Consider the following 27,673-nt stretch of genomic DNA (forward strand, 5'->3'; position numbering starts at 1 on the left):
AACAGAAAGAAATGTGGTCACTTGAGCTGTACGACATTATCAATTATTGACACATCTAAATGTCAGGGATGTTAAGATGTTTCTGTGTGTGTGTGTGTGTATGGAGAGAGAAAAAGGAAGCAAATGTGGTGAAGAGTTAATGGTGATTCTAGATGAAGGGCACCTGGCATTCAACTTTTTTATGGGCTTAAAAGTTTTCAAAATAAAAAATTGGAAAAATTGTGATGAATATACAAATGAGTACAAAGAGTCATCATTCGAACATATAGTCAACTCCCACATGTGTTCCAAACACAGTATTTTCTTAAAATGAGCTGGTAATGGGTCTTTGTCTCAGAAAAAAAATCTGTTCAGGCATCTCACATTTATTTTGCTGCTTAACCTTACAAATGGTTTTGTCCCAGTGGCTTTCTGTCTGGTAGGTAACCTTTCCACTGCAGCTTGAAGAAGGGTGTTGTTGGGGGCCATCCACATGAGAGGACGCTGCCTGTGCTGAGAGGTGGCCCCAAACTGCAGAGGACTGCTGAGCACTGGACCCTGGTGTGGACAGTGTCCACACTGGCTGGTGAGGAGATGGGCTGAGCCTGTGTCCCCTTCACAGGACTTAATTGGAGAGATACAGGAGAAGAGCAGAGCTGACGGCATTCACCCTGCACCACCAGGATGCTGCTGAGGACACTGAGGAACCAACCCCAGCCCTGGGCAGCTGTCCTGCTGATTCCTTTTTCTTTGCATCCTTGGTTTGTCAGACACTCAGAGGCCTTTTCTCCCCAGGATTGTTCAAATCCCTCTTTCCACATCACGCAACTATTTGAGACCTGAGGAATTAAGACAACAGGTGTCTTCCTCTTAAATGTACTTGAATCTTCTTCTCTTTTCTTTTAAAATAAGTAATAATATTGACAAAGGTGCTGTGTATTAAGTGCCGACTGTGTGCCAGGCTTTGTGATAAATGTTTTACATTTTATTTTCTCACTTATTCTTTGTGGTTCAGCCTTCCGCAGGAAACTCTGAAACCTTGCAACAAAAGCCCAAGGCAGGCCTCGAGAGCCACGCTGAGAGCTTACCCCGGGCGTGTGACAAGGGCCATGACTGTGCGCCGCTGGTCATCCGGGTGGATTCCGCGGCCTGTGGAGTCTCTGGAGCCCCATTATATGGAGGAAGATGTGGGCGACCAGCTGCAGAGGCTTCAAACTTTGTAGTTAGGAAGTGAAGAGGGAAGGAAGAACCCCACCTTTGAGAAAATGTCCAAGAATTCTGAGAGCAGAGGGGGATTCAGCAGGTGATCTCATGGGCCACCACCAAGACCTTGGTAGCAGAAACATGTGTGCTGCTTGTTTGAAAGGTGCCCAGAGAGACACCAGCCCCAAACAACTGCCCCTCCTCCCCATCCTTCCCCTCGCTGGCTCTTTCTGGCATCCCAGACTTGTGGGAAAGGAAGGCACTACACCTCCTCGTGGGGCTCATCCCCTGCCCACCGTTAGCCTTCAAGGGGTTCTGTTCCTCCTCTCAAACTGGTTCTCAGCCATGGCTACCCATTGTAGAGCTCTCCCACTGGAGAGCTTTAAAAACGTCAACGCCCAAGCCTCGCCCTGACCAACTAATTCCGGTTCTCTGCCATGAGAGTCAGGCATCATTATTTTCTAAAGCTCTCCCACATTATTCTAGTGTGCAGCCAAGGAGGAAAACCCCTCCTCTATCTATCGCACCAACAGGTTGTGAGAACCTGTTGACCTGCACTCGCATATTTCTCTAGCCTTCAAAGGGGTCACTCTCGCTTTTAATGCCCAGCTCACAGGCTCCACCCATCACCTTGTGCTTTCACAGGAAGGTCAGAAGTCATCTGAGGTTGTGAGCATCTCTGGGATATGTTTGCATGGCCAACACCTTTCCCTCCCAGCACAGCTCAAGGCTTCTGAGCTGCTCATCTCTGCTGATCTGGGAAGCAATTCTCCACGCTGCTACCCCTTTTGCTGGCCAGCACCTAACACAGTGCCTAGTATTAAGAAAAATCTATTGAACTAATGAATAATTAAAAGGGGTAAACTGAGCCCACCCTGATGGTCTAGTGGTTAAAGTGTGGTGCTCTCATCGCGTCGGGGTCCTGGTTCACTTCCCTGGGGCACAGAACCATGCCACCCATCTATCAGTCGCCATGCTGTGGCTGCACTTCATATGGAAGCACTAGAAGGACTTACAACTATGATATACGACCATGCACTGGGGCTTTAGGGAGAAAAAAAAGAGGAAGATGGGCAACAGATGTTAGCTCAGGGCAAATTCTTCCCTGAAAAAAAAAAAAAAAGTAAACTGAAGCCTTCTTGAATATGTGCCAATTACACCGCAGATTAAATAGTCGTTAACAAATGCAGATTAGATGGAGATAATTCTATGTAGGTTAACAAAACATTATACAACATATGCAAGAGAAAAATGAAGCCAGTGAAAATATTTCAGGTAAAAGAAAAAGGTTATATTCTGTGAGGTTACCCTGACTACTTGTAAATTGAGTTCAAGTTGTTTTTCAACTGCAACTGTGTATCAGAAGTTACTCTGAATTTTACAACGCCTCTATTCTCCATTTTTAACATTTTTGGTTCCTGTTGCCAAACTGTAGCCCTTATTTTAATTAGCAGCAGACGAGTGGGTTAGAAATTAGACCCTCAATGGCAAACTTTGTTTTAATGTTAGAAGCCATCTTTGAGGGCAAGGACCAATGACAGAGTGTTTTTACTAAATGAGCTTTTAAAATTTAGCTCTTTGGCTGTTTAGATGAGCCCAGTGGTTGGAGAGTTCTAAATTCAATATTTGGTCAAATATTCTTGGTCCTCATTTGATGCTCTGATTATCCTTAGAGACAGATATGAGAATTAAGGGGTTGTTGCACCCCCAAACTTGAGTTTTCCTCAAAGCTTGGCTTTAAGGATTCCTGCCAGGATGGAGTCCTGGGTCTATAGCCATCGCCAGAGTCATTAGAAATTCCATTTAATTCAAGACTTCATTCTCACCAAAAGGTGAGGAAGAAAGAAATGGAGAGCTGTGATAAGGGTGAACCAAATATTGGAGAAGATTAAGTTTGAAAAAACATCAGCACTTGCCCTTTCTTCTTCCAGCCTTCCAGACATTTCTTGTGGAATGCATGGCTAGAAAATATGGTGTTAAAAAATGGCAACAGATTACATTTGCCAAATAAAAGGAGGAAACACGCACACTTGGATGATTCCTATTTTACACTGGAGGAAGCTTTTGTGGCTGAGCACAACACTGGAGGGGGCCTCCAGGAACCTGCACAGAGGAGCAATGCTAGCGATGGTTCAGAGAACACAGGAAGCTCTCGGTGAAGCTTCTAGACGAGTTAGAGGCCCTCCTCAGTTCTGCCCCAGCATCCTGTGTGTACCTCAATTTCAGCACTTAAAAAAATAGTAATAACAGCTTTACTGAGACAAAATTCAGATACTATACAATTCACCCATTTAACGTGTACAATCCAAAAGCTTTTAGTATATTTGTAACCACAGGTCCTCCAGGATGAGTTCAACTGACCCCAACTCTTATCAACAGAGTGATTAAGAATTGCCTTTCAGAAAATTCTCAAAGTCACTTAGTCAGAGCATGTGCAAAAGAAGAAATCTTGACCTGAAATGACCATGGAACTAAAGATCCTCCTTCCCACAGAACCCCAGGGCCGGGACGCAACTGGAACTTGAAAATCAGACTCTTATCAGAAGTGAGGGGTTCCTCGTTTAAGAAGATCCAGGGTCAGCCCAGTGATGCAACAGTTAGTTATCACGCTCTGCTTCGGCACCCAGGGTTCACTGGTTTGGATCCTGGGTACAAAACTATGCATCGCTTGTCAAGCCATGCTGTGGTAGGCATCCCACGTATAAAGTAGAGCAAGATGGGCATGGATGTTAGCTCAGGGCCAGTGTTCCTCAGCAAAAAAAAAGAGGATTGGCAGCAGATGTTAGCTCAGGGCTAATCTTCCTCAAAAAAAATAAATAAATAAAAAATAATAAGAAGATCCAGTGTTAAAATTCCTTCCCTGCCTCATCAAAAATGTTTAGAACCCTGTCATAAAAGTTTAGAACCCTGTCATAAATGTTTAATACCTTTCTATAAATGCTTGAAGCCCATCAATCAAAACCTGTACCACCAGCATTTCCGGGTGCCAGCCTGTTTTCCATAGCCACTTAAATTTCACCCCAAATCCTGAATCAAGGAAATAGACCTAAGGGCACATGCCGCCTGTTCTCCCTGCAGATCCATCTCACAGGATAAAGCTGATCTCTCTTCCCAAAGGCTGATGCTGTAATTAATTGGCTGTCTCTGTGCATTGGGCAAGTAAACCCCAGTTTTGTGCAGTAACATATTCACAAAGTTGTGCAGCTGAAGCCGAGTACCTGAGGGTTACTGCAAATATTCAATAAGAACATGATTACCTTTCAACCTTGTTCCCAGCATGGATGCAGATGAAAAAAGTTCGTCTTGCTAATTTGTTGTGTTCTTGTTTAATCTGAGGGGTGACTCAAGGGTCACAAGGATTTATGAGCTTCTTCTGCAGAAGAAAAGAATGCCTTCAAGGAAGTTAAGATCACCAGGTAACTGGCCTCCAGCTGCCACTGATACTCAGAAGCCTGATTGCCCAAGGGCTTATCTGGAGTGAAAGAAACAGATTTCCCCTTTGTTTCTCCAAGACGACTCCTGCCCAGCCCCTTAGCTCTATAAAAACCTCTGCCTTCTTCTTTTGTTAAGGTGGATTTGAGAGAAACTATCCTCCCACCTTCTCACTTTGGCCAATTCGAATATACTTTTCTCCATCACCAAGCTCCAGTGTCTCAGTGATGGGCTTATTGTGCATCAGGTACACGAACTTAAGATTTAGTGGTTTGGTATCACAGCCATCATCACTATCTCATTGCAGAACATTTTCATCACCCCAAAAAGAGGCCCCCTAACCATTAGCAGTCACTCCCTTTCTCCCATCCTCTCCCAGCTATAGGCAACCACTAATCTACTTTCTGTGTCAATGGGTTTTCCTATTCTGGACATTTCATATAAGTGAAATGATAGAGTACATGATCCTTTGTAATGGGGTTCTTTCACTTAGCATTGTGTTTTCAAAGTTCATCCATGCTGTAGCATGTATTGAGACTTGTTTGTTTTTTATGGCTGTGTACTATTTCATGGTATGGATAGACCACATTTTGTTTATCAGTTCATCATTTGTTGAATATTTGGGCTGTTTCCACGTTTTGACTATTATGAATAATGCTGCTATAAACATTTGTGTACAAGTTTTTGTGTGGACATCTTGTTTTCAATTCTCTTGGTTATATACCTAGGAGCAGAATTGCTGAGTAATATGATTTTATGTTTAACTGTTTAATGAACTGCCAGGCTCTTTTCCAAAGCAGTTCTGCACTTTTTAACAGTCTTTTCACAGTGTCTGTCCCCACTGTTATTTATTAGAGCAGCGGGACCACATTCTGGTCCTAACCTTGTTTCCCCAGCACTCGGAACAACAAAGGTGCTACTGGGTGTTTGCTGAGACTTCTGCCAATTTAGAGCTCTCCATCCTTTGAGACATCTTCCTCAGTCCACTAAACGATCTCAACACTCACTGTGAGATGGAGAAACATTTCTTGGTAAAGTGTTGCATGCATTTGCTCCCTGCTCCCCAAGCTAACTCCTTGTTACCACTTCCTAAAATAGTCTCTTCCCTCTTAAAATTTCTGCTGGCAGCCCTCTGGCTGGTCCAGCGCCATCAGGATCTCCCTTGGGCTCAATGTCTTCATCTGACTCATTTGCATCCAATGGGGAAGGTGATTGGGGTGGGGAGTATAGGCAAGAGGATCTGTGTCCAGGCTGGCTTATGGAATAAGGGATGGGAGACGGGGCAGGGAGCTCCCAAGAGATACACCCTCTTTATTATTCTTGAAAAGGGCAGGTGAGCTGGCTCAATATAACAATATTGGTTAAATCTCCCTATTGCTTTTCAACTAAACGTCTCCATCCCCAGCGAATCTCCCTAAACTCAAAATTATTCTCTGGGCCTCAGTTAGAAGGTTCTCTACATTATGCACCAAACCAGAGAACGTCATGATGTGAGGACCCTGATCTGCATAGGTCCCTGTGTTTCCTTCATGCTCACTCCTCTGGACTCCTTCTCCAGCACCTTCACCCTCCTTATTTCTCAGGTATTACAGGGTCTGGTTTCAGAGTCAAGTCTGCAAAGTCTTCTAGGCTTGGAGGTGAGAGTTCATTCCAACGGCCACTTTACCACACGCCATATGCTTGGCAGCACGTTTGTCCCACCTATTTTTTCCTGTCTGACTCGCCTCTTTGACGGCGAAGTGAGAACAAAAATAGCAGGTGAATAGTTTTGCTTCCTCTTGGCTCTCCGTTTACAAAACACCTTCTACGCAGTGTGACCCCCCCACCCCCACCCCCGCTTTGTTCTTCCTGCTGCAAATGTGGTGTCTCAAAAGCTCACCTCTAGGAGATTCTTGGCTCATTCTGGTGCTACAGTCTTACTGGCCTTCCTCTTAGCTGGTTCCAGCTGCTCTGAAACAATTGCCTTTGGCTGTGTGCCCACTTTAAATCTTTACAATAGATTCTCTTTGAGTCTGGGCTCAAAAACATTCACAGGTAAACATTACTTTATTTGCACTCCTCTCTCATCTTCTTGCATTACTACGTAGTTGTAATTTCAGTTCCTAAGGCCTCTTTCTCTTTACGGTGCCTTGGTGGTGGCCTTACTTTGTTCTAAAATGTCTGGAAATGCCTTTCCTATAGTCTACGATGTCAGCACCTCTCACCTTTTCCATGACGGGGCGCCATGGAGGCAGTTCCCCGCTTTGTCCATAACAGCATCATGCATTCATTAAACCATGGAATTAATCCGGCGGTAGGATGGGATGGTGTGGTAGGCTGAAAAATGTCCCCTGAAAGATGTACAGGTCCTAACCCCTGGACCCTGGGAATGTGACCTTATTTGGAGACAGGGTCTTTGCAGATGGGGTTAAGTTCAAGATCTTGAGATAAAGACTGGATTATTGAGACGGCCCCAAATGCCCTTCTTACAAGTGTGCTTCTAAAGGAGGCAGAGAGAGACTATGTGGACAGAAGAGGAGGGGGCGACGTGACCACAGAAGTGGAGATCGGAGTGATGTGGCCACAGTCAAGGGATGTCTGCAACTACCCGAAGCTGGAAGGAACAGACTCTCTCCTCCAGCCTCTGGAGGGAGCCCGGCCCTGCCAACACTTTGATTTTGGCTCAGTGGCACTGATTGTGGACTTTTTGGCCTCCACTATGAGAGAATACCTCTCTATTATTTTAAGCCACACAGTTTGTGGTACTTTGTTACAGCAGCCACAAGAAACGCCTACAGATGGGGAGGTTACCTTGTGCTCTAGAGGTAGCCTGGCCTGTGTGCCAATTCTGGCTCTGTCATTACCAGCTGAGCAGCCTTGGCAAAATACTTAACATCTTCTATCCGCCCAAGCTTTCTACTCTGTAACCATATGGAAGGTGACCAAAAGGATGCCCACCTTGAAGACAATTAACAATTAAATGTGGGAAGTGCATAAAATAACATCTTATATAGATCATTCTTTTAAGGTGTTTTCTTATTGAAATAAAAAATGAATAACCTTGAATTTATCAATTCAATGGTGACAATTTATATTGTGGGGGCCTGGAATTGGCCACCCCAAGATATGTCTCTTTGGCATGAGGATTTAGGGCTGGTTACTTTGCAGACAGGAAAGCAACTGAAAAGTAGAATTTACTTACCCTTTGTTAGGAGACATTTACATTGTAAAGGAAATCTCCATCTGTAAAGATGCCTCCCTCTCTGTACCAGGAAGAATGGGGATGACTTATCACTAGAAACTCTTAATCAATGCCAAAGGCAAAGACTTAAATCTGCATAATAATCTTATTCCTGTTTCTGGTAACCTCGTGTAACTGACTGCCCCCACCCCCAACATTCTCCTTTGTGGTTAACCGAAGATGATATTTAAGGTGGGGGCTTCAGCCATTTTGGCGAGTTACTCAGCTTGCCTGACCTCTCTCATGTATACATGTTATAAAGCTTTGTTTAATTTTCTCCTGCTATTCTTTCGTTCTCTGGCAAGAAGATCCCAGAGAGGGTAGAGGAAATGTCTTCCTCCCCTACAATATGCACAAAATAATTGAAATGCATTCTTTTTGGTCAGATTTTTATGTCTCATACTATGTTCCATGGCCTGAGCTTTTAGTAGAACATGACAAAGACAATGCTTCTTAATAATAATCGTAATAATAGTAATATCAAACACATATTAAGGGCTTACTCTGTTGGGCCCTGTTCTGAGTCCTCGCAACTCCCGCCGCAGTGGCACCGTTTTATTCCCCCCATTTTGCAGATGTGGCAGCTGAGGCCCAGGGCAGTTCAGGACTTGCCCCACATCACACATTACACAGCGGGGAAGGACAGGACACCAGGTGACCAGGACATGGACTCCATGCCTTGGGGAGGCAGAAGGAAGCTGTTTAGAGGAGAGAGGGCTGACTCCATGATCAGGGGTTTGAGTGACTCACACAGGATGGGGGCTCCCGAGGTGCAGAATTCTGATTCAAATACAAGTGATTCAAGAGACGAATAAAACGAGAAAAGACAGAGTGTTATGGGCTGGATTGCATCCTACCAAAAATCCTATGTTGCAGCCGTAACCTCCCAGGACTTCAGAATGTGTCTGTGTTTGGAGATGGGGCTTTTAAAGAGGTGAGTAAGTTAAAATGAGGTGATTAGGGTTGGCCCCAACCCGTATGACTGCTATTCTTATAAGAAGAGGAGATCAGAATGCACAGAGAGACACAGATATAAAGAAAAGGTCATGTGCAGACACAGTGAGAAGACGGTCATCTCCCAGCCAAAGAGAGAGGCCTCAGGAGAAACCAACCCTGCAGATGCCTTATCTCAGACTTCCAACCTCCAGAAGTGTGAGGAAATAAGTGTTTGTGGGGGGAGCCACCCAGCCTGTGGGACTTTGTCATGGCAGCTGTAGACAACTAATACAGAGAGGGTAGGTAAAAACAACTGGCGGCCTAGACGTAGCCACACATCTAATTATTGTTTAAAGACTTTGTTGAGAATGCTCAGCGACTCAGGTTTCCAAAGGTCTTACACTGGCCTAGAACGAAGGTCAGGTATTAAGAGCCTACTGCATACACAGCACTGAGCCAAGAACTGTGAAACACCAAGAAGAGTTACCCAGACACCCCTCCAGAGCAAAGACAAAGCCACTCAACTTGTACATTGCCTCACAGGCCTAACAGACCTTGCAACAGTGATCGCAGAACCCAGTGACAGAGATTGGAGAAATTACAGTGATTAAGAAGATGACAACACACCAAATGTTGAAAAAGAAAATCACATTTTCAGAAAGAGGGAAAAAGCAACTATAAACCATTAGGAAATTATAGACCATTAAGATTAATTCTGATTTACCAGAAAAAAAATTAATATTTAGGATTGATTATTGAATGGATGGTTTTGAACACTGTCAAAGTAACCTCATCTCTTTCTCGGGGTGGGGTCACTTGCACAGTGAAGGAGTGGAATGTTATAGACCAGCTTCTCCTTCACGGTGTTTCTCTTAACACTAGTGTTCCTTAAAATGGTCACCATAAAAATGGGAATGGTTTGATGGAGGAATTTGCAATGCACTTGATCAAACAAAATGAGTTTGAAAATGTATTATTATTGCTGGACTTTTTGGAGCATATCGTATGCTAATACATGTAGCGAATTGTCCCAAAGGGTGAATATAGTACACATCATTTTTATTTTTATTATTTTTTCGAGGAAGATTACCCCTGAGCTAACATCTGCTGCCAATCCTCCTTTTTTTGCTGAGGAAAACTGGCCCTGAGCTAACATCCGTGCCCATCTTCCTCTACTTTATATGTGGGATGCCTGCCACAGCATGGCTTGCCACGTGGTGCCATGTCCTCACACGGGATCTGAACCAGCCAACTCTGGGCCCCCAAAACAGAACACGCGAACTTAACTGCTGCACCACTGGGCTGGCCCCTAGTACATATCATTTTTAAACATTTGATGAGAGGACCCATGTTTGGAAGAATATCCATAAATACTCATGAGACTAGTCAAGGAACCTAGTTTGGAAACTGCTACAATTAACATGGGGTATGTGGATTTCAGCAGGCCATGTAAAACAATGTCTTCATGATAACCATGTGCAAAATAAGAGGAAATATAGCCTAGACAATAACAATAGAATCAGAAGGATTTGTGGCCAAAGAAACAATCAGTTAATAACTTCCCTCAGCATAAGGAAGGTGTGCCCAGAACTACCTTTAGTCATTTAATCAACAAACTGAATAAAGGTCTGGAAGCCATTTCTTTCAAATCTGCAGATAAGACAAAGCTAAGATGAGTGATGAACATGTTTCACGAGACATTCAACAAGACTTTGACAAGCTGCCATGATGGACTAAAACTAACAAGACTCTCTTACCAGAGGTTTCTCCTTGAACCGAGGTTTCTCATGGGTGAGTGCCAGAAGGAAGAAGGCAAGAATTGCAAATGAGCTGGAGAATGTGTTTAATGTCAAACCCAGCCCATGGTAACTGTGTGTGACAGGTCCCCCAAAAGTTATGCAACTTGCGACCGCATTCCCTGAATCCCAGTGCACAGGCCACACAGACGATCTGCTGAACCCTCACAGCCTTGTCACGGGCCCGTCCTGTTTTCTAAAAACACCAAGCACCAATCAGTGCACCTGGGTTAAGAGCACAGAGGAGTTCTTTGTATGGTTTCTACAACTTCTCTATCAGTTTCACGTTATTTCAAAATAAAAAGTTTGAAACAAAAAGGAAGAGAAATACTAAGTGTCCAGGGCCTGTGTCAGACCATATATGGAAAATTATATATAAGTCTTGGTACCACCCTGAAAACCTGTGCACATTGTGAGCAGGGTGACAGGATAGGGAGTTTTGTTTTTTTTTTTTTTAAAGGAACTGGGAATACGATCGGGGGTCGGGGTCTGAAGATTTCCCGGGCTGTCTTGTGGAAGACTGATGAGAAGGCAGACCAGCGGAGGTGGGCGCACCGAGGGAGACTTCGGCACCGTGGACAGAGACGTGTCCATCAATCCCTTGGGTCTACAAGCGGACGAGCTGGCTCAGAAGGTGGTGGTCTCCTTCCCAGCATGAAGCCGATCAGCCAGGGGTGAACCGGGTTGGAGTTTGAGCTGGACGCAATGATGTCTAAGGAGGCTTCCAACTCAAACACCCATTGGGAGTCTACACAGCTGTTTAAAAAGCCTAAAGGAAGCAGTGACAGGTGGTGCATCTCAGGACTCATCACCATCGGTTGTTTGCTCATAGACAGGCTCACTCCATTCCATGACTTTGTCCTAATCAAGAATAAATCCTAGGACTGGAACACAATAAGTTGTCCGTGGCTCCAGATTTCTGAGGACTTCAGTGCTATAATGAGAGGTAATTTGAAACTAGTGAAGATAAATACATGAAAATGTTTAGTAGCTGTACAGGGATGAATAGTGTCACCCCAAAATCCACATCTACCCCAAACCTCAGAATGTGGTCTTATTTGAAAATAGCATGTTGGCAAATGTAATTAGTTAACTCAAGATAAGGTCAAACTACAGTAAGGTGGACCCTAATACATTGACCGGTGTCCTGATAAGAAGAGACACAGGGACACACACAGGGAGCAGGCCATGTGAAGATGGAGGCAGAGATTGGGGTGATGTGTCTACAAGCCAAGAAATGCCAAGGATGGTGGGCCACCATCAGAAACTAGGGAGAGGCAAGGAAGAATCCTTCCCAGAACCTTTGGAAGGAGCGTGGCCCTGCCACACCTTGATTTCAGACTTCTAGTCTCCAGATGTGTCAGAGGATGCATTTCTGTTTCAAACCACTCTGCTTGCGGTAATGTGTTCAGGCAGCCAGGAAACTCACACAGCAGTGAAAGGCTGTCTCGCTTCCCGCTGACCAGTTATAACCTCTTCTTAGTGCTTAAAATGGGAAGAAGGGAGAGCAGGGGGTCGGCCCACTTCTTTTATGGGAACCTGATACCTCACTTTCCTCAGCAAGGGACTTACCTTAAGGACAGACAGCTTGCGGTCTGTATCTTGAGCTCCCGAGTTCAGACCATGCTCCAGCCAGTTCACTTCCTTGAAAAACAAAAGAAGAAGTCTGTCTCATGCAGCAGAAACTCAATGTAATTTTCTTCCTGAGTCAAGTTCACGTTCCGTCTCCTGGTTACCTCAACGATCAGATCTGGGCCATCAGACACCACACCACGCCTCTGTTTCCACGCCCATCAGAACTCTTCGTTAAGCAGCCACTAACCCACGAGCTGGCATTTGATGATCCCAGATTTATTGCCCTTGGTTTATGACTCAAAAATTCTCAGAAAGTTCAACCTATGGGGGTAAAGTCTCTAAGCAGGAGAAATTGTGGCATGAACAGGGTCTAGATTGGACTGAACAATCCCACAGAAGGAGGAAACACGGGGCAGCTTTCACTGCACTTCCTTTAAGGGTTACGCTGCACGCCTGCCCAAAGGAGCAGGAGTAACAGCCAATTGTTACTTAGCTCTTCCGTGTGCAGGCCCTGTTCTAAGCACTTCTGTATCCTTATTTAATTCCCACAACAACCTTATGAAGCAGATACTATTATTTGCCTAATTTTTCAAAGGTTGAAGCTAAAGTACAGAGAGGTTAAGTAACTTACCTAAGATCACACAGGAAAGAAGTGACAGAGCAGGGATTTGAACCCTGGCTCCAGAGTCTGTGCGCCTACCCACCTGTGACAGGCAGACTCAAAGATGAGATGGCCACCTGCTCCCCATCTCTTAGTCTTCATAGCTTTGAGTAATCCCCTCCTTCTGAGTGTGGACAGTACCTATGACTCAATTGAATGTGACGAAGGTGGTGGATGCTGCTTCCGTATTTCGGTTACGGATGATTATGATTCCATCTTGCTAGCAGGCTCTCTCCGCTGCCTTCTCAGCTGGCGCCCTTGGAGGAAGCAACCTCCCACAGCGGAAAGGCTCACGTGGCAAGGACCTGAGGCCGCCTCCAGCCAACAGGCAGCACAGAATTGAGGTCCTCAATCTAACAACCCTAAAGGAACAGAATTCGGCCAACAACCACGTGAACTTAAAAGTGGATTTGCCCCCAGTGGACTGCAGCCCTGGCCGACACCGCGAGAGACCTTGAACAGAGAGGCCAGGGCCAGCTAAGCTGCGCCTGATTCCTGACCTGCAGAAACTATGACATAATAAACGTCATTTGAAGCTATTAAGTTTGATGCAGCAATAGATAACAGCGCCCTGGGTTGAGTCCCAGCTTAGGCACAAACCCACTGAACATGCACCATCCCGGGCCTCCAGACCCTCAATCCAGGGAGAGATGGGTTAGTTTCATCCATTCGCTCAAGAACCAGTTACTAAGCAGCCACTTGGAGCCAGGTGGAATTCTAGGTGCTGGGGACACCACAGAGAAGGAAACGGATAGAGTCCCTGCCCTCATAGGGCTTCTGTTTTAGTGAAGGGAGACGAATGTGATGGTGACTTTTATGTGTCAACTTGACTGGGACCGGAGGTGCCCAGATATTTGGCTCAACGCTATTCTGGGCGTGTCTGTGAGGATGTTTCCGGATGAGATGAACATTCGGTTCCGAAGACGGAGTAAAGCAAATCGCCCTCCCCAATGTGGGGGGGCCTCGTCTAATCCATCGGAGGCTTGAATAGAACAAAAGAGAGAATTCACTAAAAGAGAATTCATTCCCTCTGCCTTTTTTCAAGCTAGGACATTGGTTTTCCTCCTGCGCGTGGAGTGGAACTTACACCATCAGCTCTCCTGGTCCTCAGGCCTTCAGACTCGACTTGAAACTACACCACAGGTTCCCCAGAGCAATTGGAGACTAAGAACGAGCTCTTAAAGTGAAAAAGATTTCAGATGCAATCAAATCAAGCATATTAACGTTTCTGAGATAGAAGTTTTGAATAGTCACACTAAAAGGAAAAATTCAAACTATAAGCGGATTTACATCAGTTTGGGTCACATTTGCCACAAATACCTTCGGGCCAGGTAAGGGCTTGCCATCAAATGAGTTCAGTTCTAGCTTTGCCACCAAAGGAAGGAGGGAAAAACTACACTTGGTTTTCAGAGCTTTTTAGATATGGAGCATTGCAGGTAAGTGTCTGTGGACAGTGACTCCTTGAGTAGACCTCGGTTTTCCTGGAAAATTTCGAAAGATGAACCTCTCACCTCTAACCATGTTACTCCTATAACTGGCAATGATCTCAGGGATATTTCTCTCTAAAAAAGGTAAATTGAGGCAAATGAGCAATGTTCTCCATAGTATTAAACTCACTGACTGTGTCTACATGTACAGGATAAAACGTTTATGTCCACTTGCAGCTCTGTGATAAATTGTCTAACTAGGAGCCACAGCAAGAAAAAGGAAAAAGGAAAAGCTGACTATAAGAATTTCCTGGGCAGAAAGAAAAAGGCCAGGAGGGAGGCTCGTGTGGGCTGTCACGGGCCTGTGGGTGACAGCAGTCAGACTCTCTCTTAAACGGTACAGCCCATTGACCAGCCCAGGGCCACCATCCTCTGGCACCTTCCTGCCAAGAGCCCCCTACCCCTGCCTACGGTTACTGAGCCATGAAAGTCAAACTCCCTTTGGCAAAAGCAGGTGACTCCCACTGTAGAATGTTCCTGAGATTAACTGAATTCATCCTGAGGTCAGGAAGAGGTGACACCACACTCAGGTCCCTTCCATGACTCTGCAGCCTTAAATACAGCGAGGATGCTGCAGACAGCAGCAGAAGCTGAGGTTGGAGAGGTAGGCAGGATGGGGATGGCACCCAGAGAAGACACCTGTGCCTGGCGTGCAGGAGCTTGGATTCTCTCTGAGTCATGGCAGGTCCACATCTGGCTGCCGTGTGGAGGAGGGTGTGGGAAGGGTCAGGTGTGGAATGGGAAGGGAGTGGGAGGCTCTCCTTGGTGGGGTGTGCTGGAGGTGGGGGCAGGAGAGCAGTGGAGGCATTCGAGAAGGCAGAAGCAACTGAGTAAAAGAGAGAAATCTAGGATACAGCCCTGGGTTCCAGCTTTGAGAAGCTGGATTGGAAGTGGTGCCATTTTCTGAAATGGAAAAGAGCAGGCAGGGAAGGAACAGTTACAGTGGAGCAGGGAAGCCAAGACATCTGCTGTGGCTGTGACGAGTAGATGCCTGTGAGGTACCCACAGGCTGGTAGCTGCATGTATTAGCTAGAAGCTCAGAAAAAGTTCTGGGCTAGAGACATAAACATTGGCATCCAAGAGCATTGTTTTTTTTTAACTGGTGAGACGGTGTGAGATCACTGGGAGAGAAGAACCAGAAGAATGGAGTGCCCAGGAGGAGGAAGGGGAGACTCTGAAAGGGAATAAGAGAGATAGAAGAAAAAAACAAAGGTGTGGTCTCCTGGGAACCAAGGAAGGGCTCTTTTCTAGGAGGGAGTGGTCAACCGTGCTGAAGCTTCTGCGAAGTTAGGTAAGAAGAGGACAGGAAATGCTGCAATAGACATGAGGGCACCGAGGCCGTGGGTGTGCCGTCCAGGTCCCCCTTCAGGACAGAGGTACTCATTCCCCCAGCTGCTAGCAGTGGTGGCAGCTGACAGCTCACAGCAGAGCCTCCAGCCAGAAATGGGCCTCAGCCAGGGGAGCTGCATTGTGCGATGTCACACACACACACACACACACACACACACACACACACACACTGGGGAGCAGCCCACACCCAACTCCTGCTCCAAACAGGAGTACAAAAGCCAGCCCCTTACCTAAACTTGGACAACACTGAAGCATCACCCCTCTTCCAGAGCTTTCTGTGGGTCTGGCTGAGATCTCTGTTCTGACTGCCTCAGGGCTCAGCTTCTCCCTCTGCCCAGCCCTGCCTCCCTCGCTCATTACAAGCGTTGTTGCTGAGAGCACTTCCAAATCAATTTCCTGCATACACATCTTCATTTCAGAGTCTGTTTCTAGGGCACCCAGCCTAACACAGAGACTTAGCAAGACCTGTTTCTTTGGAGTGATGAGAATAAAATCTAGATTTTAGGGAGTTGAGGGGTGAGGAGGAGGGTGTGGGGAAGTTGAGACCACAGGCATAGCTGACTCCTTTGAGAAGTATGACTTTAGGGCTCAGAGAAATGCGACAGTGCCTGGAGGAGAATAAGAAAGTCGAGGGTTGGGTATTTCAAGGGAGCGACAATACACCGTGATTGTGTTCTGTCGGTGGCCTCAGTAGACAGGAAACCGAAGAGTCTAGCTCTCTGCCAAAAACCTTCTGTGTGATTTTTCAGACCTGACCACAGGCAATTACAAGGCTTGTCCTGGCAGGCCCCATGGGGTCTCTGAAGGGAGCTGCAGTAAGGACTAGGCTCCTGGCTGGCCACACAATTACACGTCCGCTCCCGGCCCGGTGTTTTCACTCCTGGATCTCTTTATCTGAGGTTTTCTCCAGGGGCCTCTGCCAAGTCCTCCTTGTGAGGGGAGGAAGGGAAAGCCTTGAAGACACTGTTATCCCCTGACTTGCGCTCAGTCCTTCTCCGTTCCTCGCCCCACCCTCCCCCTGGGGCCAGATTCATAAGCCAGCAGGAGCCTTCTGTTGAGTGTCCCCTTAACAGTGAGACCACCCCAGCCGATCCACCTGCCCCCTCCACCAGGGCACCTTCTGTGGAAGAAATAGAACAGGGGTGTCCTCATGCTTAAACCATCCCAGTAAGTGATTCAAGGCTTCTGTTACTCTTATTTGGAGCTTGGGGCTTTGATCAGCTACTCTGACTCCTGGCAGCTCAGCGCTCTCTCCAGCTCGGCTGAGCCCTGACACAAACGTTGATGATACCCATGGGAGAAGGACCGAAGCCCTTGGAAAGAACGAGAGACCAGGCAGAGGACCCAGAGCCCCAGCTCTGGCCCAGCACTGGGGAGAGAAGAGAACGTGGGTCAGGTACAGGCAGGGTGTCCAATATCTACAGACTATCTGCGGAGTGCCTGGCGTGGCAATGGGCATAGCAGGTGCTTCGTGGTGGCTGGTTCCCCATTCCGGTGCCACATGCATTTCTGCCACAGCAGGGCCAGCATGGCACTGTTAGATGGGGAAAGGGCTGGAGGAAAAGCCCTCCCAGGGAGTGATGTTGACATGTTGCTGTGTTTCTAGATTCCACAGCAGTCCAGAGAGAAGAGGACCCAGCCAGCGTTTGAAGGTGCACCAAAAATGGACTTACATGCCCCGCCTGAGTACCTATTAAGCGGTAGGCACTGTTCTAAGGGTGGTCAAGCTCTATTTGCTGAATGAATGTTCGGATGAATGCCCAGAGTCATCCGGTAAGTTAGCGGCAGACTCAAGACTCAGAGTCGAGGTCTTCGGCATCCCTTTTACTGGTTGTTGCATTGCATTCTAGGACTTTCCATCTTTCAGATTCCTAGACGCTACACGTACCCAATTTGGAATCAGCACACACAAACCTTAAATTATTCAATTTGTGGTTTGCTTATATCTGTACCCATAGCTGGGGCTTTACAGCATCTTTTTGCCCCGTATGGAAATTTGAGCACTGTCCCATCGATTCTCTCTCAGTCTAAAACGCAGAAGTTATGGCAGATTCTGACCCCCTCATTGCTTTCTCTCTCCCGCCCATGACCCCGTGCTTCTGTCTTTGTCACAGGGTGTGGCTCGTACCAGGGTTCTTATTACATCTCTCAGGCTCCCCTCCTCTGTTGGGAGCTGCAAGGTGCTGGAAGGAGCATCTGGGAAACTCACCGTCAGGTGCTCTGGCAGAGTGAAGTTCAGGGCCTGCCATGGAAGAAAAAGCTTCACATTATATTTGAATCTGATGTGCCACAGGCAATATTTTGCTTTTTTTTTCCAACTGAGGTGGAATTCATATAACAGAAAACTTACCATTTTAAAGTATACAATTTAGTGGCGTTTAGTACATTCACAGTGTTATGCAGCCAACACTCTTGTCAAGTTCCAAATCGTTTTCATCCCCCCAAAAGAAAACCCATACCCATTAAGTAATCTCTTCCCTTCTCCCTTCCCCCAGTCCCGGGCAGCCAAGTCTCTATGGACTTGTTTACTCTGGATAGAGTTCATACAAATGGAATCATACAATATGTGACCTTTTATGTGTGGCTTCTTTCCCTTAGCACGAAATTTTAGAGGTTCATCTGCATTGTAGCATGTTTTAGTACTTCATGTCTTTTTATGGCTGAGTAATAGTCCAGTGGATATATATACTGCGTTTTGTTCATCCATTCATCCATTGATGAGCATATAGAATGTTTCAGGCAGTGTTTTTTGAGCAAGTCCGTAAAAATAAAGCTAAGACTAGAATCTACTGCTTTCTGACTAACAAAAGAATCTCCACCACAATGATGAGTTGAAATAACACGACTGGTGCGGTCAGACAGTTGGTGGTGTCGTAGATTCCAGTGGTGGGTTAAGTATAACAAGTGTGTTCATTTACAATGTCTGAGCAAACTCAATTGCCAAGAAAAAACATACCTTATATATTTGTCATCAAAGAAATTACATTTCTCCACAAAGCCTTATTTTTTTCTTCTTCTTCTTAATTATTAGTAAACATAAGGAGAAGGTTTATAATAAAGGCAACATGGAAGATAGTGTGTATGATGTAAGCTGTAAAGACCCTTCCCCCACCTAGCTAATGGTGTTTCGTACAAAAGAGCCTCTAACCTTCTTTTCCGTACCTCGCTCTTACACAGAGCAGTTGAATGCCACAATGTTTCTTCCTATACAAAATTGTAGCATATGTCATGATTAAGGTCTATCAGAGACATCGTTTCCGCTTCCCCATTGCTTAGGACACGTTGACCGGGTCATCGCTACACCTTCACTGCTTCCCTTCACCTGCCTTCTCTCCAGCACCCTCTCCTCCCAGCTGCCTTGCTCCTGCTCTCCCGCTCATCCCCTCCGACCTGCCAGGGCCCCCTGGGTCTCCCCCACACTGTGAGGCTTTGCTGGTGGCCCTCCTGGCTCTGGACTGCTGGCCACACCTTCCACCAGCTCTCAGCTGAGGTCATTCTTCCCCTCCTGCCTCTTCATTCTGGCATCACTTTCCATAGAACTTCCCAGAAACATTGTGATGCACAAACTCCTCAGGGACTTTATTCTTTATTCTGGGAAACACAGTGCAAACACATCAAGGTTAAGGGAGAGATCGGAGTTTTTCCCTCAAAGAGTAACACATTATCCTGTACAAAGTGTCCTGAGAGATTGGAAACCTCACAACATTTGACAGGAACTGCACTGTAGTTGTAAAGATGTTTGGACATGTTAATTGCTACATCTGAAAAGAACGAGACTGCTAATTGTGTTTAAAATTAAAAATGAAGTAGTTTAATATTTTACTGAGGTAAAAAACTGCTAATGTGGAATAGACTAGCCAGAGGATAATTCTGTAAGTACACAATTCTAAATATCCTATCATCACTAATAAGACGCTTGGGTGGCCCACTAGATACAATGCAATCACAGGAAAACCACACAGATCGCATTAGAAGAGTCAGCGAAAGGAATACAAGAAGGGACAGAATAATCATCGAAGGTACGGTGAGAAGAACATCAAAATTATTTATAAAGGATTGGTTCTCAAAGTGTGCTCCCTGAACAATAGTAATCACCTGAAAAGTTATTAGAAATGCAAATTATCTGGTCCCACCCCAGACCCACTGGATCAGAAACTCTAAAGGTGATGCCTGTCTTTTCATCTGCTTTGTTTTGGGTTTTCTTTTTGAGGAAGATTAGCCCTGAGCTAACATCTGCTGCCAATCCTCCTCTTTTTGCTGAGGAAGGCTGGCCCTGAGTTAACATTCGTGCCCATCTTCCTCTACTTTATATGTGGGATGCCTCCCACAGCATAGCTTGCCAAGCGGTGCCATGTCCGCACCCGGGATCCGAACCAGCGACCCCCGGGCCCCTGAAGCAGAACGTGCAAACTTAACCGCTGCGCCACCAGGCCGGCTCCTCATCTGTGTTTCAACAAGTCCTCTGATATACACTAAAATTTGAGAACCACTGCCTTAAATGACACACAAGTTGTTAACTGATAACGAAATTTGCAGATTTCTGTGTTACTGTGACTTTCTATTTTTGCAGGAGTAGGAAAGGACCCTATTGCGGGGGAGATAAACGGATATGAAACCCCAACATCAGCACAAGAGATTCTTTATGACAGCTGGAGCCTACATCCCAACTGGTCTTGCAGGTTTGTGTTCGTTGTGGTTTAACAGTCTCAGAAACAAATCTGCCACATTTAGGGTGCCTGAATTCTTCCTGCCATAAGTAGGGTCAAACACAGCCTAGGAAGCACAAGAGTGGAAATTGGCCCCTCTTCACCAGACTCTCTTAATGAACTTTGGGAGAGGGAAGCGTGGGGCTTTTGGCATAAAGAGGTATGATAAGGGTGTCAACTTTTGGCCCACATTACTACCTGTCTTAACTGGATTGCCCCGAGAAGGAGATCCAGCGGTGACAATTGAGAGCACATAGTTTTTCTGGGTGGTACAAGGACAGCACCAGAGGAGAGGGGAGCTTATACAAGGAAGGGAAGACTTCCACTAAGCCAACTATCAAAGTGGGTGAGTAAATCTTAATCCCAGGGAAAAGCTCAAGAAAATGGTGTAGATCTCATTCCTCAGAAGTATTCTGGCCAAGGGCTGAAGGGGGCTGGGGCATTTATACCCCCACACATCCTTTCCAAGAACTTCTGGCCTGCATCCAGCAAAGGCACAGGTACTTGCCATTAGAAGGGGCAGGCTGACGTACACAAACAAGTAAAGAGGATCCTAGGGGTCACAGATGGATCACGAATAGCACTGGTACATGCACAGTCAGATAATAATGTCTGGTCCGGATCCTAGGATTGGAAAATGAGGACTCAGTCCCTGCTTAGGATGGGGTTTTATTTTGGTTTATTTCAGGAGCATCGAATAAGCTTTGCAAATGAGTAAAATGAGATAAGAAACAGGTGGGTACACCTGGCTCTCCACAGCCTCTCTTAAGCCTCACATCCACAATCCGTGGTCACAGCAGTTGTACTGAGAAGAGGGGCCTACTAGTGTGTGTTCATCACCTTTTATTATCTCCAACCCAGAAAGAACTTATACTACTAAGTAAGACATCAGTTATGATGCTCAAGAATCATTTTAGGGGCTTTTTGAGAAAAAAAACAAACCTTTGATCTTTTAAATATAAATGGATACCCAAGAATGACCAGAAAATGAGAAAATCTAGCAGCATAAAAGAGAAAGACAAACACAACAAATTGATTCTTGAAGAAATAGAATATTGGAACAGAAGAGAATGTTACAAAAATCCAAATCCTAAAAGATTTGAGACGGTAGTGCATCCATAAAACAAGAATAGGATGCTATTTTGGGGCTGGCCTGGTGGCGCAGTGGTTAAGTTCGCACTTTCTGTTTCGGCAGCCCGGGGTTTGCTGGTTCGGATCCTGGGTGCCGACAGGGCACTGCTTGGCAAGCCATGCTGTGGCAGGCATCCCACATAGAAAGTAGAGGAAGCTCAGGGCCAGTCTTCCTCAGCAAAAAGAGGAGGATTGGCAGCAGATGTTAGCTCAGGGCTAATATTCCTCAAAAAAAAAAAAGAATAGGATGCTATTTTTTAAAAAGAAAAGAATAAGAAAGTGCTTTTGAAAATTAAACGCATAATTGCAGAAATAAAAATTTCATTAGAAGTCAAGTAAATCCTCCAGAACTAAGGGCAAAAATACAGAGAGATAAAAACTGGAGAGAACAGATTGAGAGACATCAAGGGTCATCAAGGAAATACAACTTTCTACTAACAAGGAGAGAGCAGAGAAAATTGAGAGGAGAAAGGATCTAAAAAGTAGTACAATGATGGGAATTCTACTTCTGGAAGAATATATATATCTAGATATTAGACAAGAGGAAGCTCAGGACAATGATCCCTGAGAGAAGAGAAACAAATTATAAAGGCTCTGGAATTGCCCAAGTTGACTTGCTGGAGAGAATTGCCAGACCTCAGCACAGAGAGGAGGAATCCAGAGCCCTGTGGGTTGAGGAGATGGAACAAGGAGTCCAAGAAGACTGAGGCAGCTGGACTTCACAGGGCAGAGTACTAGGGAGGAGAATGCTGTACAAAGAGAGAAAGCTCTGGAGATCTGTAAAGGGTCACCCTCAAGTATTTAGCTAAATACTGATAAAAGTGTGTGTTGCAAGGAAACTTGAGGCCAGGGAAAGAATCACACACAAAGAAACAAGGGATCAATACTACAGCTCATAATGGGCTAAATGGAAAACCTCATAGTTCATGGAGCATCAGGTAGAGTACTCATATGACCTCAATACTGGGGCAAATTTAGCCACACATTAAACACTTCTCGGGTCCCATCTAACAAAAGCAAGCCTCAGAAGGACCAAACTATTTCCAAGTAACTTAACCACATCCCAGAACAAACTCAAGCATATTTATAGGAATACAAAAACATCCAGCACCCGACAATGTAAAATTTGCAATGTCTAGCACCCAATCAAAAATTGCCAGGCATGCAAAGAGGCAGGAAAACACAATCCATAAAGAGGAGAAAAATAAATCAATAGAAACCATAGCTAGAATAGCAGATTGGAACATTAAAATCATATTTCTTATGTTCAAGACAGTAGAGGAAAGTATTAGTATGTTAAAGAGAGACATGAAAGATATTTTAAAAAGGACCCAAATCAAACTTCTAGAGATGAAAAATACAATGTCTGAGAGAAAAATATACTCAATTAAGATTGACAGGAGTTTAGACACTGAAGAAGAAAAGATCAGTGAACTTGATGACATAGCAATAGAAAGTATCAAAAAATGATAGCCAGAGAGTTTTCTCTTTTTTTAAAGACTGGAAAAAAACCCGAAAAAACTATCAGTAAGCAACAGCTAACTTAAAGCATCCTAATATATGTGTATTTGGAAAGAGAGGGTAGGAAAGAAAAAAATATTTGAAGAAATAATGCTAAATAATTTTCCAAACTTGATAAAAACTATAAACACAGATCCAGGAAACTCAACAAGCCCCATTTCCTTCAGCTGAAGAGAGACACCTGTTTCAAATGGGAAGGTTCTGCTGGATGATATCAAGCAACCCAGGGTCTAGTTAGTCCATCAGGACAAGGGCCAAATGGAAATTAACAAGCAAGCCTTCATTCATTGACTGCCACAGGGTAAGCAAAAGAGGCACCGGCTCCCTTTTCCCCACAGAACTGCTCAGGAGACTCAGGTAGATGCAGCACAGATGGGGAACAATATCTCACCCAAGGGTCCCTGAATAAAAGCCTCCTGAACAAAAGGAGGGTGGGGAGAGAGAGAAAGACTAGGAGTGGAAAAATATTGAATCAAAGTAGAGAAAAATGCCTCAGCTGAGGCATCTGAATGGAGGTGCCTGGCACGCAGATGTGCATCTGAGCACAGCTGGCCTGGGGGAGCCCAAGCCCTTGACTACAACTCCCTCTGGAAAACCCCAGTGCCCTGCTGAGTGCCCAGGCTGGTGTGGGGAGGGCAGCTTCCTCCCAGGAGGCCTGCCAGATAAAGCTTTGTTATTGCCTGTGGTCCAGACTAAAACATCACACATAGGATTTTGGCCTGGAACTGGACTCCTCAAATGGGGGGCAGGGTAACTGGGGACTATTTCCAATATGCTGACAAGTTTAAAAGCCAGATCTCAGGAGAGAGATCTAGGCTGAAGACAGTTTGAGGAGCCATCAGCATAAATGACAGCCAGTGAAGTCACAGAGGGGAAGAGACCATGAGGGGAGATCTACTTAAAATGAGAAGAAGGGGGGACTAGGACAAAGCAGAGAGGGACATCAATATTTAAATGACCGGCAGTGAGTGGGTTTGCAATGCAGATTGAGAAGAATGGCTAGAGAGACAGAAGGAACAGCAAATCAGTGTGAAGTCATGAGACCCTGAGAAGATGCTAATACCAAATGCTATTGAGAAGGCAAGTAAGATAAAGGCTGTAAAGAGTCTAATGAGATTGAATACAAGAAACCGGCTGGTGATCCTGGCAAGAACAGGGTAAGAACTATGGTCAGGACAGAAAACCAGACTTAGTGGGCTGAGGAGCACGCGAGAAGTGAGAAAATGAAGATGGGTGTGGACAAATGTAGCTAAATTTGGTTATGGATGGTAGGGGAAAGGACTGATTCTTGGGGGGTAAAAGATATGCCTAATTAAAATGGGAGAGGCTTGAGAATGTTTAATTATTGATGAGAAGGAGGCAAAGTGAGAAGACGAAGCCATGAGGGAAGGGAAAAATAATCAATGGAAAGCCATCTCTACAGAGAGGCTGCTTACAGAACCAGATGGAGAGAGTATCATTCAACTGAGGGGAGCATGTCTTCCAAATACCAGAGGGAAAGAAAGGATGGCTGCAGGTTCAGGTGCGTTTGAGGTTTTGGTGGTGGAAAGCTGAGGTCTGATCTGTTGATTGCTTGAATTTTCCCAGAAAGGGGGAGTGTGGTGGGAGAGCACCTGTTGAAAATGAGAAGTGGTGGGGCAGAGATTTGTGATGAGTGCAGAAGGTTTTAAATTTCAGCCCAGCTGAGGTTGGAGAATGAAGTTTTGCTCGTTGGGCCACGTGATCCTTCAGGTTTTCTCTAGCAGAACCAGCTCTTCCCCCTGAAGTAGAAAAAACAATAACCACAATGGTCACGGGAGAAAACAGCCAATATTTATTGAGCATCATATGCCAGATACTGGACTAAACTCTTTACATGCATTAATTAATTTAATCCTCACCACGCCACTATGATGTGCATACTCTGATGGTCCCCACAAGGAAACAAGATTAAATAACTTGCCCAAGGTCTCAGAGTGATGGAGCTGGGATACCCGCCCAGGGCAAGTCAACTTTCGAGCTCATACTCTTAACCAGCAGCCCAGTGGTCTGTTTCAGAGATGCTTAGCTACCAGTTGGGAAGGGCCGTGGCTGTCCTCCATGGTATCATATAGAACCAGATATCTTTCTCTCCCTGTACGCAGTCAGCCTGCAGCCTGCCTCACTCTTTCCTCCAGCTGCACTGAACACAGGCCTCCAGATATGATGTTCCCTTCGCTTGGAACACTGTTCCCCTATTCTTTTCCTAACCATCTCCTACTTAGAATCTTGGTGTCCACTTAAACACCTCTTTCTCCAGGTCGCCTGCCGAAATCCATACCTCTTGCCACCAAACCAATTGAGTGTTCATACTGTTTGGTTTCTCGCTATTTTTCACTTAATTGCCTGCCTGCTGGGATGAGGAGAGGAATAGATGGTAAAGCCCCAAGGTCAAAGGCAATTCTGGAGATTCCTGAGCAGAGCTGGTCAGGTTCTCCTCCCCGAGCATCCTGAGCTAGTGTTTGTACACCCTAAAAGTTTGCTCCACTGGGCTGCTGCTCAGCTGGTGACTCTGAGCTTTCCTCTACCAACCTCCCTGCCCCAAAAGAAGCAAATTAATTCTTCTGGAAGGTTCTAGAACAGGGTTTCTCTACTGAGTACACCCATTCTGGGGCTTGTATTGAAATAAAGGGTCCACTAGGATGCAATGAAATTCAATTTGCGTGGTTAAATAAGAAATCAATTAAGCTTCGCCAATATTTGATATTCTTCACTTCTGGAGCTTGTTTAGCTGTTTACTTGGCCAGATCAAGCATGTTTACAGATTACAGAGCCATTTGTAACTAAACTAATGCTCAGGAAACAGATGTAACAAGTATTCCTGCAAATAAACTGGGAATGAAAGATAATGCTATTAACACAGAAGGGAATTAGACAATGTCAGAACGGACCCTTCTCCTGTTGCTGGTACGAACTTTTTGTTGCGCCACCTTATGATATAAAAACAATCACAATCGGATTAGAGCCTTCAAGAAGACTATCTGTGAAATGTTTTCACATTCATTGTCATTAACCATTCATCTTCCCCTAAATGATATTGAGCCTTGAGATATTAGCTGCTGACAGTATGAAGCCAGCACGTTAGGAAGACCATAAAAGCAAAGCTCTACAGGGGCTGGCCCCGTGGCCCAGTGGTTAAGTTCGCGCGCTCCGCTGCAGGCGGCCCAGTGTTTCGTTGGTTCGAATCCTGGGCGCAGACATGGCACTGCTCATCAGACCACGCTGAGGCAGCGTCCCACATGCCACAACTAGAAGGACCCACAACGAAGAATATACAACTATGTACTGGGGGGCTTTGGGGAGAAAAAGGAAAAAATAAAATCTTTAAAAAAAAAAAAAAAAGCAAAGCTCTACAAGAGTATTTCAAGAGTGTTCAAGTCATGTGACACGTACTCACTCCAGCTCTTTACAAAATTTCACTACAATCGATGACAGTATTTAAAAGCTACTTTTGATGCTCGTAAACCTAATGGTGAAAAACAAAAAGCCACATGTCATGGGGAAACACTTGTTCTTCTTGCCACTATACAACGATAAACTAAAGCATACTCCTTTTCCAGCAAAAACTATTGGAAGATGTATAGAAAATATGGCAGAAGATTTGAAGCAACAAGAGTTAAATTTCAGTGTGGGAAGTTTGACATGTAACTACACGGCAACACACCATAAAGGCAGCTGTTTCTAAGAAGTCCTTTTCAAAAGTGAAATACACAGAGAACTTTGTCAGCCACCAAGGAACAGAAAGAAACTCCGTTAGCCACCGAGGAACAGACAAGATATCCGCACAACATGCATTTACTTCTTTAATTCAAACGAAAAGTTTTAGTGCCCAGATCTTGGTTTCTAAATACCATTCCTCCCTAAAAGAAACCAGGGCTGCTTGGAGAAACGGCTGATTTCAGAGCTGGGGCAGGAAAAAACTGAACTGAACCTGGAACATCTTATGCCAGGAAGTAAAAGAAGTGCTCAAAAAAAAAAAAAAGACAGAACTTATCAAAAGGAACAGGAGCCAGCTCAAAATGGCTCCCACTGGCCAAAACTGGGACAATTTGAGCATTCAAACAAATAAAGTGGATGAATAGATGGCGTACAGGGGATTTTTAGAATGGTAAAACTATTCTGTATGATACTGTAATGGTGGATACACGGCATTATGCTTTTGGCAAAACTGATAGAATGTGCAACACAAGGAGTGAACCGTAAATTATGGACTTTAGTTAATAAGGTATCAATATAGGATCATTAATTGTAATAAGCGTACCACATCAATGCAAGATGTTAACAATAGGGGAAACTGGGCGGGGTGGGGGACGGGGAGATAAAAGCGGGTATATGGGAACTCTTGGTACTTTCTGCTCAATTTTTCTCTAAACCTAAAACTGCTCTAAAACTGCCGAAATCCATACCCCTTGCCACCAAACTAGTTGACTGTTCACATTTTCAGGATGTCTCTCCACAGACTAGTTGCAAGGGGAAAAACAGTAACTATACGGTGGAGAAATCGGATACCACTTCGACCATGCGATCAAAATTAGCATCACCACTGAGGCGCTCTCGAACACAGCGTGCCTGCAGATGAGCTACCTGGGGACACCCTGCAATTTATGCAGCATTCCAGCCAGGAATACATAATCTGAACCTAATCATGAGGAAATATT

At 45.1% G+C, this 27,673-nt stretch overlaps 1 long non-coding RNA gene across 3 annotated transcripts; it reads right to left on the bottom strand.

Moving 5' to 3' along the window:
- Window positions 1–10,589: 10,589 nt before the first annotated feature.
- On the bottom strand, window positions 10,590–15,985 carry LOC103549128 (uncharacterized). Of its 3 annotated transcripts, XR_011533969.1 has the most exons (6): window positions 15,870–15,985; window positions 13,890–13,979; window positions 12,846–13,784; window positions 12,303–12,462; window positions 12,139–12,210; window positions 10,590–11,500 (listed from the first exon to the last, which is right to left on the bottom strand). It is a non-coding gene; the product is annotated as an uncharacterized lncRNA (long non-coding RNA). The 3 variants fall into 3 exon arrangements; XR_011533970.1 differs by lacking the exons at window positions 13,890–13,979; window positions 15,870–15,985 and having other exon boundaries at window positions 12,773–13,060; XR_544438.2 differs by lacking the exons at window positions 12,846–13,784; window positions 13,890–13,979; window positions 15,870–15,985 and having other exon boundaries at window positions 12,303–12,693.
- Window positions 15,986–27,673: the final 11,688 nt, after the last annotated feature.

Source organism: Equus przewalskii, chromosome 27 (assembly GCF_037783145.1).
Source record: "Equus przewalskii isolate Varuska chromosome 27, EquPr2, whole genome shotgun sequence".
Lineage (NCBI taxonomy): Eukaryota > Metazoa > Chordata > Mammalia > Perissodactyla > Equidae > Equus > Equus przewalskii.